The 10,007-nt window shown below is 44.6% G+C and overlaps 1 protein-coding gene across 1 annotated transcript in view; it reads right to left on the minus strand.

Annotated features, from left to right (window-relative positions):
• CES5A (carboxylesterase 5A) overlaps nucleotides 1-9,670 on the minus strand; it is a 66,793-nt gene extending 57,123 nt beyond the window's left edge. The window contains exon 1 of the mRNA XM_080937065.1: nucleotides 9,589-9,670. The gene's annotated coding sequence lies outside the window, so the exon portion shown is untranslated. The remainder of the gene's footprint in view (nucleotides 1-9,588) is intronic.
• Nucleotides 9,671-10,007: the final 337 nt, after the last annotated feature.

Below are 10,007 nucleotides of genomic sequence, written 5' to 3' on the forward strand. Positions count from 1 at the left end.
TTCCTAGAACTACTCTATAAAATGAGAAGACCCCCTTCTCTCCTTGCAGGGTTATTCTATGGATTAAAGAACAACATGGAGATTTCTGTCTAGGCACAGAGGTCCCAGTTGCTGGCCTCTCCAAGTAAGATTTGCATGGGGATTTTGCTCAGGCCAACTATGAACCGCCTCAGTAGTGGAAAGGGGAAAATGCATGCAATCCAAGCCCCTTCCCTCCAGATCTGGCCAGGGATAGCTGATGCAAAGAGCACAGCTTTATCCTAAGGCTGAGTCAAAAGATGAAGGATCCCACCTGGTGCTGGTGACAAGTGAGTTGGCATAGAGACTAAGAACCCTGAGACTAGCCAACTGTGCTTGGGGGCAGGGCAGGGTCAACATCTCTGTGTGGGCTGCTTGTGAAGGGTAAAGATGACAAGCCTGAGGCAGAGCCTTCCCAAAGCAGAATGTCTATGGATGGATGTGCCCTTTAAGAGAAATCACTGGCACAATTATGATGTCTGAGAGCCACTGGCTTAGGGATTGGGGAGGAACTGTCCTCCCTGGGGAATCAAGATCACAAAAGGCCACTGTGGAATGTGAGGTCCTGGCCTGGATCCTGGAGCAGGAGGGGAAAAAAAAGATCTTAGTGAGAAACTGGGTGAAATCCAAAACACATCAGTAGCTTAGCTAATGGGATTGTGCCCATGTTAATTTCTTTGCTTTGATCGCTGTTCCGTAGTTACATAAGACGTGAGCATCAGCAGAAGCTCAGGGGAGGATATGGGGACTGGCTGTGCTATGATTGCTACTCTTGTGTAAATCTCAAATTATTTCCAAATTAAAAGTCTGGAGGGAACAAAAAAGAAAAAAAAAACAAAAAGGCCTGCTTCAGCTGAAAGGCCACCATGGGCCTTCCCCCAGTCCCTTGACTCACCACAAGCACAGTGTGAAAACTCACTACTCCAAGCCAGCACTAGCTAACTAAGCAAGCACTGGTAGAGCCCCCCCCCCCCAAATGCAAACGAAGTACCCAAGGGTGTTGTTTCTCTTTTCTGCCACTCACACTGGGGCCTAAATGTCAAGCCCAATGAATTACATTTTAATCTGTCTGTGTTATCAACCTGGCCAAGGACTTAATTGGATGTCAGGAGCACCGCTGGAAGGGTTTGCATAATTCATCAGTATGGAGGCTGAGAAGGCCTTTCATCATAAGCCAGGGAAGGAGGGTGAGGGAGGAGGGAGAGGGGAAGAAAAGAGCAGGACATGAGGAGGGAAGAGGCTGGAGGGGATAAGGGGTAAGGGGAAGGGAGGACAGGAGTTGGTATGGGAAAGGCATCTGAGGAGAAAGGAGAGAAGTTGAGGAAGAGAGAAGCCAGAAAGGAGGCAGGTCAGGGAAAGAGAGAGTGAGAAGAACAGTAAAAGAGAGGGAGAGGGTGGACTTGGGAAATGGACCCAAAATAACCTCATCAGACAGCTGGCTACTCTGCACTGAAATCACCAGGGAGTCTCCATTCACTTTGATGGAAAGACTTCCCAGGCTCTCCTATAGTACGCCAGGCCCAACTGTTAACAATTTATTGAAAACGTAAAGCAAAATATCTGCTTGTGTAGCCATTCATCCTCTCCCTCCTTAGACAACCTCTACCCGGGAGGAGTCTCAGTTGAATGGCTAAAGGTGGACATTTTTTTAAATCAGGCTGTACAAAGACACTGTCTCCATCAACTAACCCATTACAAGGAAAATGTCTCCATCAACTAACCCATTACAAAGACACTGTCTCCATCAACTAACCCATTACAAAGACACTGTCTCCATCAACTAACCCATTATAAGGAAAATGTCTCCATCAACTAACCCATTACAAAGACACTGTCTCCATCAACTAACCCATTACAAAGACACTGTCTCCATCAACTAACCCATTACAAGGAAAATGTCTCCATCAACTAACCCATTACAAAGACACTGTCTCCATCAACTAACCCATTACAAAGACACTGTCTCCATCAACTAACCCATTACAAAGACACTGTCTCCATCAACTAACCCATTACAAAGACACTGTCTCCATCAACTAACCCATTACAAAGACACTGTCTCCCTCAACTAACCCATTACAAAGACACTGTCTCCATCGACTAACCCATTACAAAGACACTGTCTCCATCGACTAACCCATTACAAGGAAACTGTCTCTATCAACTAACCCATTACAAAGACACTGTCTCTATCAACCAACCCGAACAGGACTAGAAAGCCTTGTACTTGAGCACTTTGCCATCAGATTTGCCCCAGCTATGTCCTGGTCCCCACTAACTCTCCGCACTGCCCATTTTTTTCTTTATATGGCAGACATCAGTGCCCAATTACACATCTATGTCTGTAGGAGGTCATTATGTTCACAGAGGAATGCTTAGCCTGTGTGCTGCCCAAAAGGCTGAGTTATGTGTTATCTGTGTACAAAAGTGCATCAGATTCCCCACACACACACACCCTTGCTGTAAGCTTATCTTTTTAATCTACAGAACCCATCATTGTGGAAGGTGTCATGTGTTGTCAAACTCTAGAACCCACCTTTATGGAAGGGGCCCCTTGTTCCTACAAAGAATTTTGATGTCATTGCATACAATCTTTAGTTAGCTTATTTTGTGCTTTGTGGTGCATACAGGATTGAGTTCGTTATCACCAGATTATGTTTAAATCAGCATAAAATAATGCCAGCCACTTAGTTGTATTGAAACAGACTATCTATCTTCTTGCCTCCTCTGGAATGTTACTTTGCTATCCTTGGTGGTCACAGAGACCCCTATAAATACTAATCTGTTGCAGAAAATGTCTTCTGATATGTAGTAGTTTGTAACAGTACTTGTTTATTGTATTACATTTTCTGTGAGTCTGGAATCTGAATGCCCTCATTTTGGAGCCCTTGAGCTCAAGTTGTTTTTTGAGACTGGGGACAAGCTGTTGGCTTGAGCTGTGATTTCTTCTGAATGTAGACAGAGGGAAATTTTGCTTCCAAACTAGCCTACATGACAATTAGCAGGTTCAGGTCTTAGATGGTCCTTAGACTATAGATTTCAGATCCTCATTCAGATCCACCACAGGCCACAGGTCTACCTCAGTTTCTTGTCAGGTGAGCCCCTAAAGAGTCAGCTAACAAATGGGGAGCTGTCTGGCCTCAGAGCATGAAACTAATACAGCAGGAAAGGCTCCCGAGGACTGAAGCCACAGTTCAATCCTTTTATAACCTGGTCTTAAAAGTGACATTCCATCACCTCTGCTGTTTCTTAAAGTAAGTCCCCAGACCAATCCCACACTTGAGGGGAGAGGAACCCATGGGACATGAGTGGCAGGACCCAGGATCTCAGGGTGTCATCTTCAGCAGGCATCTCAGGTGAAACATGTCAGAGTACCCAATCTTCCTCCTCCTCCTTGAGTTTTCTCTGCCTTGGGAAGTAATGCTCCAGAACTGTGATATTTGTCCTCTCAATTTGGATGAGCTAGACCTCTAGGTCCTAGAGTCCTCCTGTTGCATGGTTCTCAGATAGGTGGGGCCTTATAAAGACTGGAAGGTAGGAAAGCATAGCAGTTATCACCCTTGCACTGTCATCACAGGGAGATACATGGCCCAGCAGACACAAAGAGCCCTGATCACCCCACTTGCTTTCAGCCTCCCCTCCTCAGCATGGCACCAGGCAGTCTTGCCAGCCCAGAAACATGCTAGTCCAAGAACGATGGGAGTTGCCCAGAGGCAAAGAGTCCCTGTCATGACCCTGTCCAAAAGCTTCCTCATAGCCTTGGTGGCTAGATCTGCTACCATTTCAACCACAGTGAACTCACTTCCTAAGAATTGTGGATCTATCTCTTTTCCCATACCTGGGATGTCTCTTTCTCAAAGAAGACTTTTCTGGATTTACCAACCCCTTTGTCTTCTAATCCCTCGGGGTGCTTTGAACAAAAATGGTCCCCATAGGCCCCTAGGGGGTGGCATGGTTAGGCAGTGTGGCTTTGTCAGAGTAGGTGTGACTTTGTTAGAGGGTTAGGGTCATGATTTGGCACAAGCTCAAGCCACATCCACTGAGGTAGCTTCTTCCTGCTGGATGCAGAACTTTCAGCACCTCTTCCTATCATTATGTCTGCCTGCATACCACCACATTTCCCTTCATGGTGAGAATGAACTAAACCTCTGAAACTATAAGCAAGCCCCAGTAAAATGTTTTCCTTTATAAGAATTTTCATGGTCATAGTGTCTCTTCACAGCAATAAAAACCCCAACTAAGACACCTCCCTATTCCACCAGATTCTGAAAGCATCTTCTTACTCTGTCCACACCCTGCTCTCTGAGCTTCCCATGCTCACAACTGATTTAGCCTCACACTAAAGGATGTGCTTTTAGTGGGGAAGTGATCTCAAAGGATGGAAAGATCATCCGGAAACCTTATGAACAGCAAGCAACTGGAGAGAACGAGGTGCGGGAGCCCAGGTCTGTCTGCTGTCTGGCTCATTGTATCTACCATATTGCAAGACCTCCTTGTACTGAGGTTGCACGTGGACATGGCTCAGCCTCACTTCAGTGCTGTCTTCATTTCAGGCCTCAGGTTGATTAGAGACTTATGAGATGACCTACAAATATTGTATTTACTGGCTGTGAAAACGTGTAACCCTGTGTTCTCAGTTGGCTTGGGACTGTTCACTATGTCTGGGCAAGGAAAGCGGGGCAATAAGGCTCGAGTCCAGGTCAAGACCTGCTCCTCCTGGGCCAGCCTGCAGTTGTCCCCAGACTGCAGGAAGCAACCTAAAGAACACAACAGCCTCATTCCCAAGAGAGCTGGGGTAGGTGGTATTGGTCATCCAGAGGGTTGTGAATGATTGTTGTCATCTTAGGGAAGGTGCTTGGGGTTGTTAATGGTTGTGGTCAGGAAAGAAACAAAGAAAAGGGATCTCTCTCCCTCTATCCTTCTTTCTCTCCTATCTAGTGTTAGGAGTGTAACCAGGGAGGGGAATCAAAGAGAAAAAATGGTAGATTGTTGTATCTCCTTGAAGGGAAGAGAAGGGTTGGTTATCATCTCCCCTTTTAGACTAAGAAAGCAACAAGTCTCAAACATTTTAGGTTAAAATGGATTTTTGTATGATGATAGAATTTTAAGGTTGTATTTGCTGCAATATACTGTATAAATGACTTTGATTTTTGTTTAAGGTATATGTGCATATAACTTGAGTGTAACATACTATAAAATATAGTGCAAAATTCTAGTGTTATGAAGGTTACTATTGTAAACTGTTGGGATAATTAGCAAATATAAGTTAGTAGTCAGTCACCTATAAATAATCAAGTCTTTCAATGCATTTAGAACTATACTTGTAGACTTGTAGTCATTGTAGGTACTAATGTGGTTGATTGCAGGAGTAAGCCTTCTTAGCCTCCTGTCTATGTTTTAACATTAAAAAGTAGTCACTAGAAATAGACAAGTTTATCTATTTAAATATACTTTAGACATATAGGTGGTCTTCAAATACTTCAGTGATCTACAGAATATGGCATTTAGGAGTTTTTTTTAAGATGTGTTTTTAAATATTTTTAAAAGATGCATCTTAAGATGTTCTTAACAAGGCTTTTCTGATAGAGACACACATCAGCTCCTGGCAGCACCCCGAATCTCCTCCAAAGATGATGGGCACAGAAGAATCCCCACCTGGAACTTGCTTCAAATGTAGTAAAGCTGGCGATTGGGCTATAAACTGCCCTTTACCTTGACTGCTAACAGCATGCTGTCCAAACTGTGGACAAGCAGGACACTGGGCACTCGATTGCTCTACCTTGCCTAGATAAGGTGGGACAGTTCACTCTAGTTCCTGCTTCACACACACACACACACACACACACACACACACACACACAGCCTGTCAGATATTCTGGGCCTGGCAGCCAAAGATGGATGCCCCACTGAGGAACCATAGGTTCAGGTAGCCAGTAAGTCTCTGTTGTTTTTTATAGATTCAGAAGCTGCTTGTTCCTCACTTAATGTTTACTCAGGTAAATGTATCCTCCTCAGTTCTCTGATGGGGTTGAAGACAAGACAATTATACTTGTATAAACCTATCAGCAACAACCAAGGCATAAGATGCTTTCTCAGTTATCCTCATGTGGGAAGATATTCTCACTCTGTTAGAGCTGCTTCTCTCTCTTACAGTCTACCTCATTACCAGACTCAGAAAAGATATGAACGCTTAAGTTTTAAGATGTAAGAGAGAGAGTTAGGGTCTAAGAAGGTGTTTTAAGGTTCGGGGACACGAAAGCTTAACTGATGATAAGGAAACGAGTCAAGATATATAAGCTTCAGATTCCTTTCCCTCGCTCATTTGACATGAACCTTCTAGAAGATAGGGAAGTGTTTTTCCAAAGGTGCCAAATATAACTGGACTGAATATGGTGAATATGATTCTTACCCTGATAATTGCTCTCATGTGTAATTGTTGTATATAGTTTGCTGATGTTAGAAATAAAGCAATTTCTTGAACTAAGAGAAGGAGATTTTAAAATGACCCACAAATGTTGTATTTACTGGATATGAAAAAATAAAAAATAAACCTGCTTCCTCCTTCGGTTCTCAATTGTTAATTACTGGGCCAGCAGTCCGGACAAGCAGGATATGTAAATGCTTGGGCTTCCTCGCCTGCCCAGAATGAGTGGGAAAGGTCACATTGCCCCCTTGTCAACTGGATGAGTAATGAGTGTGGCTTTTTGTATAATAACCCCCCACCCCTCACCCCCCCCAGCCTCCCCAACCCCCACCCCACCCCCGCCACTGAAGCAAGAGTAGTAGGACCAGCAGACAGACAGCAGGGAGACCAGAAGGAACAGGGAGGTAGAGCTGAGTTAGCTATGTGGAGAGATGCAGTGGTGAAGTCCAGTTAAGTTAGAGGCAAACAAGCCAACAGATGTCTCTGTCTTTCTTATTAAACCTCAAGCTGGTCCTCTAAAAGCCCCTGCAATAAAAAATAAAAGCTCCGTCTCACCAGTGAGGTGGGTCCCAGAGTAACATCAAGGGCTGAGCAGAGGACCCATGTGCATCCTTCAGTCCTTCCTCACACTTCTCATTCTAGAGCCTTGGCTGTGCTCTGAAGGCCTTTCCTATCCACTCCTGCCTCACTGACAACCTCCAACACACAGAGACCTAACTCCCAATCACACCCAGAACCAATCCTAGGCCCCAGCTATACCATCAGCCCTCCTGCTTGATAGTGCTTCTCTACAGAGGCTGGGTTGCTCCCAGGACACAGGCTTCTCCTCCTTCTGGTCCTATACAGGTTTCTTTTAAGTACACCCTGTTCCCCCCTACACTAAGACTAGCTTAGGTCAGGCCTCTAAGCTGGCATTCTTCTGAGCTCTGTACAATAATACATCAAGATATTCCTCTCCCCCCCCCACCGTATTTGTGTGTGTGTGTGTGTGTGTGTGTGTGTGTGTGTGTGTGTGTGTGGTTTACATGTGGGTACATGTGGCAGCACCCTTTACTCAATTGCTTCTCTACCTTAATTTTTAAAATAGTATTTTTTACACTGAGCCTGGAGCTCACCAATTGGCTAGACTGACTGGGAGCAAGTCCCAGGGATCTTCCTTTTCCCACCTCCCCAGTGCTAGGATTACAGGTACGAACCACTGCACCTGGCTTTTTATATGAATGCTGTGGTTGTTAGATTAAGTATGACCTCATAGAATCATGTGTTTGAAGGTTTGGCCCATAGGGAGTGTCACTATTAGGAGGTGTGGCCTTGTTGGAGTAGGTGTGGCCTTGTTGGAGGAAATGAGTCACTTTGGAGGTTAGCTTTCAATGCTCTTTCTCCAGCACCTTGTTGGCCTGCATGCTATCATACTTCCCTCCATGATGTTAATAAACTGAACCTCTGAAACTGTAAGCCACCCCCAATTAAATGCTTTCTTTTATAAGAGTTGCCTTGATCATATTGTTCCTTCACAGTAATAAAACCCTAACGAAGACTGAAGGTAAGGATCAGAATTCAGGTCCCCAAGCTTGTGTGGTAGGCTATACCCATTTATCAATGTCTGCAGCCCGTGAGTCACTTCTTAACACAGAAGCAGACTAGGAAACTATGGGACAAAGGGGTCCTGACATGCCAGTGTCACATGAGTGTCATTGTGGTTAGTTTCACCTCCCTGCCCAAATGCTATGATTCAGTCTCTCCTGGGAGGTACCTGGCCTTTCCCCAACTTAACCCTACAGCTCTGTGCCCTCCTCTGAAGGTGACCCACCCTTACCCCTTTACCCTGGTCTTCTCCTGTCCAAAGGCTCCTTCCAAAGCCAGCCAACAACTAAACCATACATGTGAAACCACTTTTATGAATGATCTTCTCTTCAGATTTAGGAAAAACACTCCATTTTCATCAATTTACACATTCCAAAAATGTTTCCCCATCTGTTGTCTCGTTTGACCTATCAAAAGTTATCAGGTGGGTTGAAAATAATGCAATCATTGCAGAGCCGAAGGGGGAAACATCCCTGGCATATTCTGAGCGCTCGCTGCCTAAGTCTGGCAGTGTGCCAAGCACTTTCTACCAGTGAACTGCCAGGAGCTCTTCTTAAATCCCAAGCAATTATCTACAGTTACTACCTACAATCTCCAGAAGAGAAAACTGAGACTTAAAGATGTTTTAAAATAAATTTTTCCATTGCCAACGTCATTACTTGATCCCTGATCCCAAACTTCAGGTGGCCACAAAAATACTCAGTCACAAAGGCCCAGGGAGCTAAGGAGATTTGTTCTGGCCTTCCATAGAAATGATTCTTGTATTTTCTACACTAGCACAAAAATCCCCAAGGCTGGGTACTTTATAACAAAAAGGGGGTTTTGTATCCTATAGTTAGTTTGGAGGCTGAATGTCCAAGATACAGAAACCCTATTGGTTCAGTAATTAATGGCGATTTGTGAGTGCAGCACAAAGGGCAGAACTTTTACAAAACAATCACATGATGACCCAGGAAGCCAAACAGATTTGGGAGTCAGAATTGTTCTCTTCTTTAAAAAGAACCTTTTTTCGAAGGAACAATCAGGGTCCTTACTGGAATAACTACATTAATCCCTTCCCTGGGCAGCACCCTTATGACCTCATCACCTTTCCCTGGGCCTACTGTGAAGGCTCCCACCGCCTTAACCCACCACACTAGGAACCAAGCTTCCAGAGAACTGATCTTTGGAGGACATAATCACACTACACTCTAGTGCTCCTTAGATCTGAATGTGTGCATAATCATCCCCATCTCTGTTGTAAAATAAGGCAATAAATACTTTCATTCTGCAATCTGAGGAAAGGCCTGAGGTGTCTAACAAGTTCCTAAATGATGTTAATGCTGCTAAACCACAGAGCACACACTCAGTAGTCAAGACTCTACGTGGCACTGGCTCCTTAAAAGGACCCTCCTCCTCTATCTTCCGCATGGGGTTCACACAGGCATTCACATAATCATGACCTGCACCTGCTACAACACTAGACACAAAACTCAGATCAAATTTTTGCTTAAGACGAAGAAAAAGAAGAAGAGAGAAAGGGGGGAAAGTAGAATAGAAAAAAAAGAAAGAGAGCAGTTTACCAGCTGGTAATCAGGAAGTCCTGGATTCAGGCATGGCTGCATCTTGGGGTACCATAACAGTATCCAGATTCCCTTCTTCATAACTGCTCAGCTTTGTGCTTCCATTGGCTTCCCACTTCCAGGTCAGCATAGTAACGCAAAGGCTGTTACAAGTGTGACAGCACAGTGGGATGTCCTTACAAACGGACACCTAGGCCAGGGAACTTGGAGTCAAAGCTGAATAGAAATGTCAAGGCTGACGTCAGGTTGAAGACACTCAGCTAAGGAGTGGGAGGTTAGGAAATCGGACCTGGTAGATTATTCACAAACTGGAAGTAGAGGTCCCCTGGGGTGTAACTGCAATGGATCAAATACGTACAGAAACACATGAAGTCCAACAACACCTTAGAACTATCCAAGGTATGCCCAGGACAATAAGA

The sequence above is a fragment of the Micromys minutus genome (genome assembly GCF_963924665.1).
Source record: "Micromys minutus genome assembly, chromosome: 24".
In the NCBI taxonomy this organism is placed as follows: Eukaryota; Metazoa; Chordata; class Mammalia; order Rodentia; family Muridae; genus Micromys; species Micromys minutus.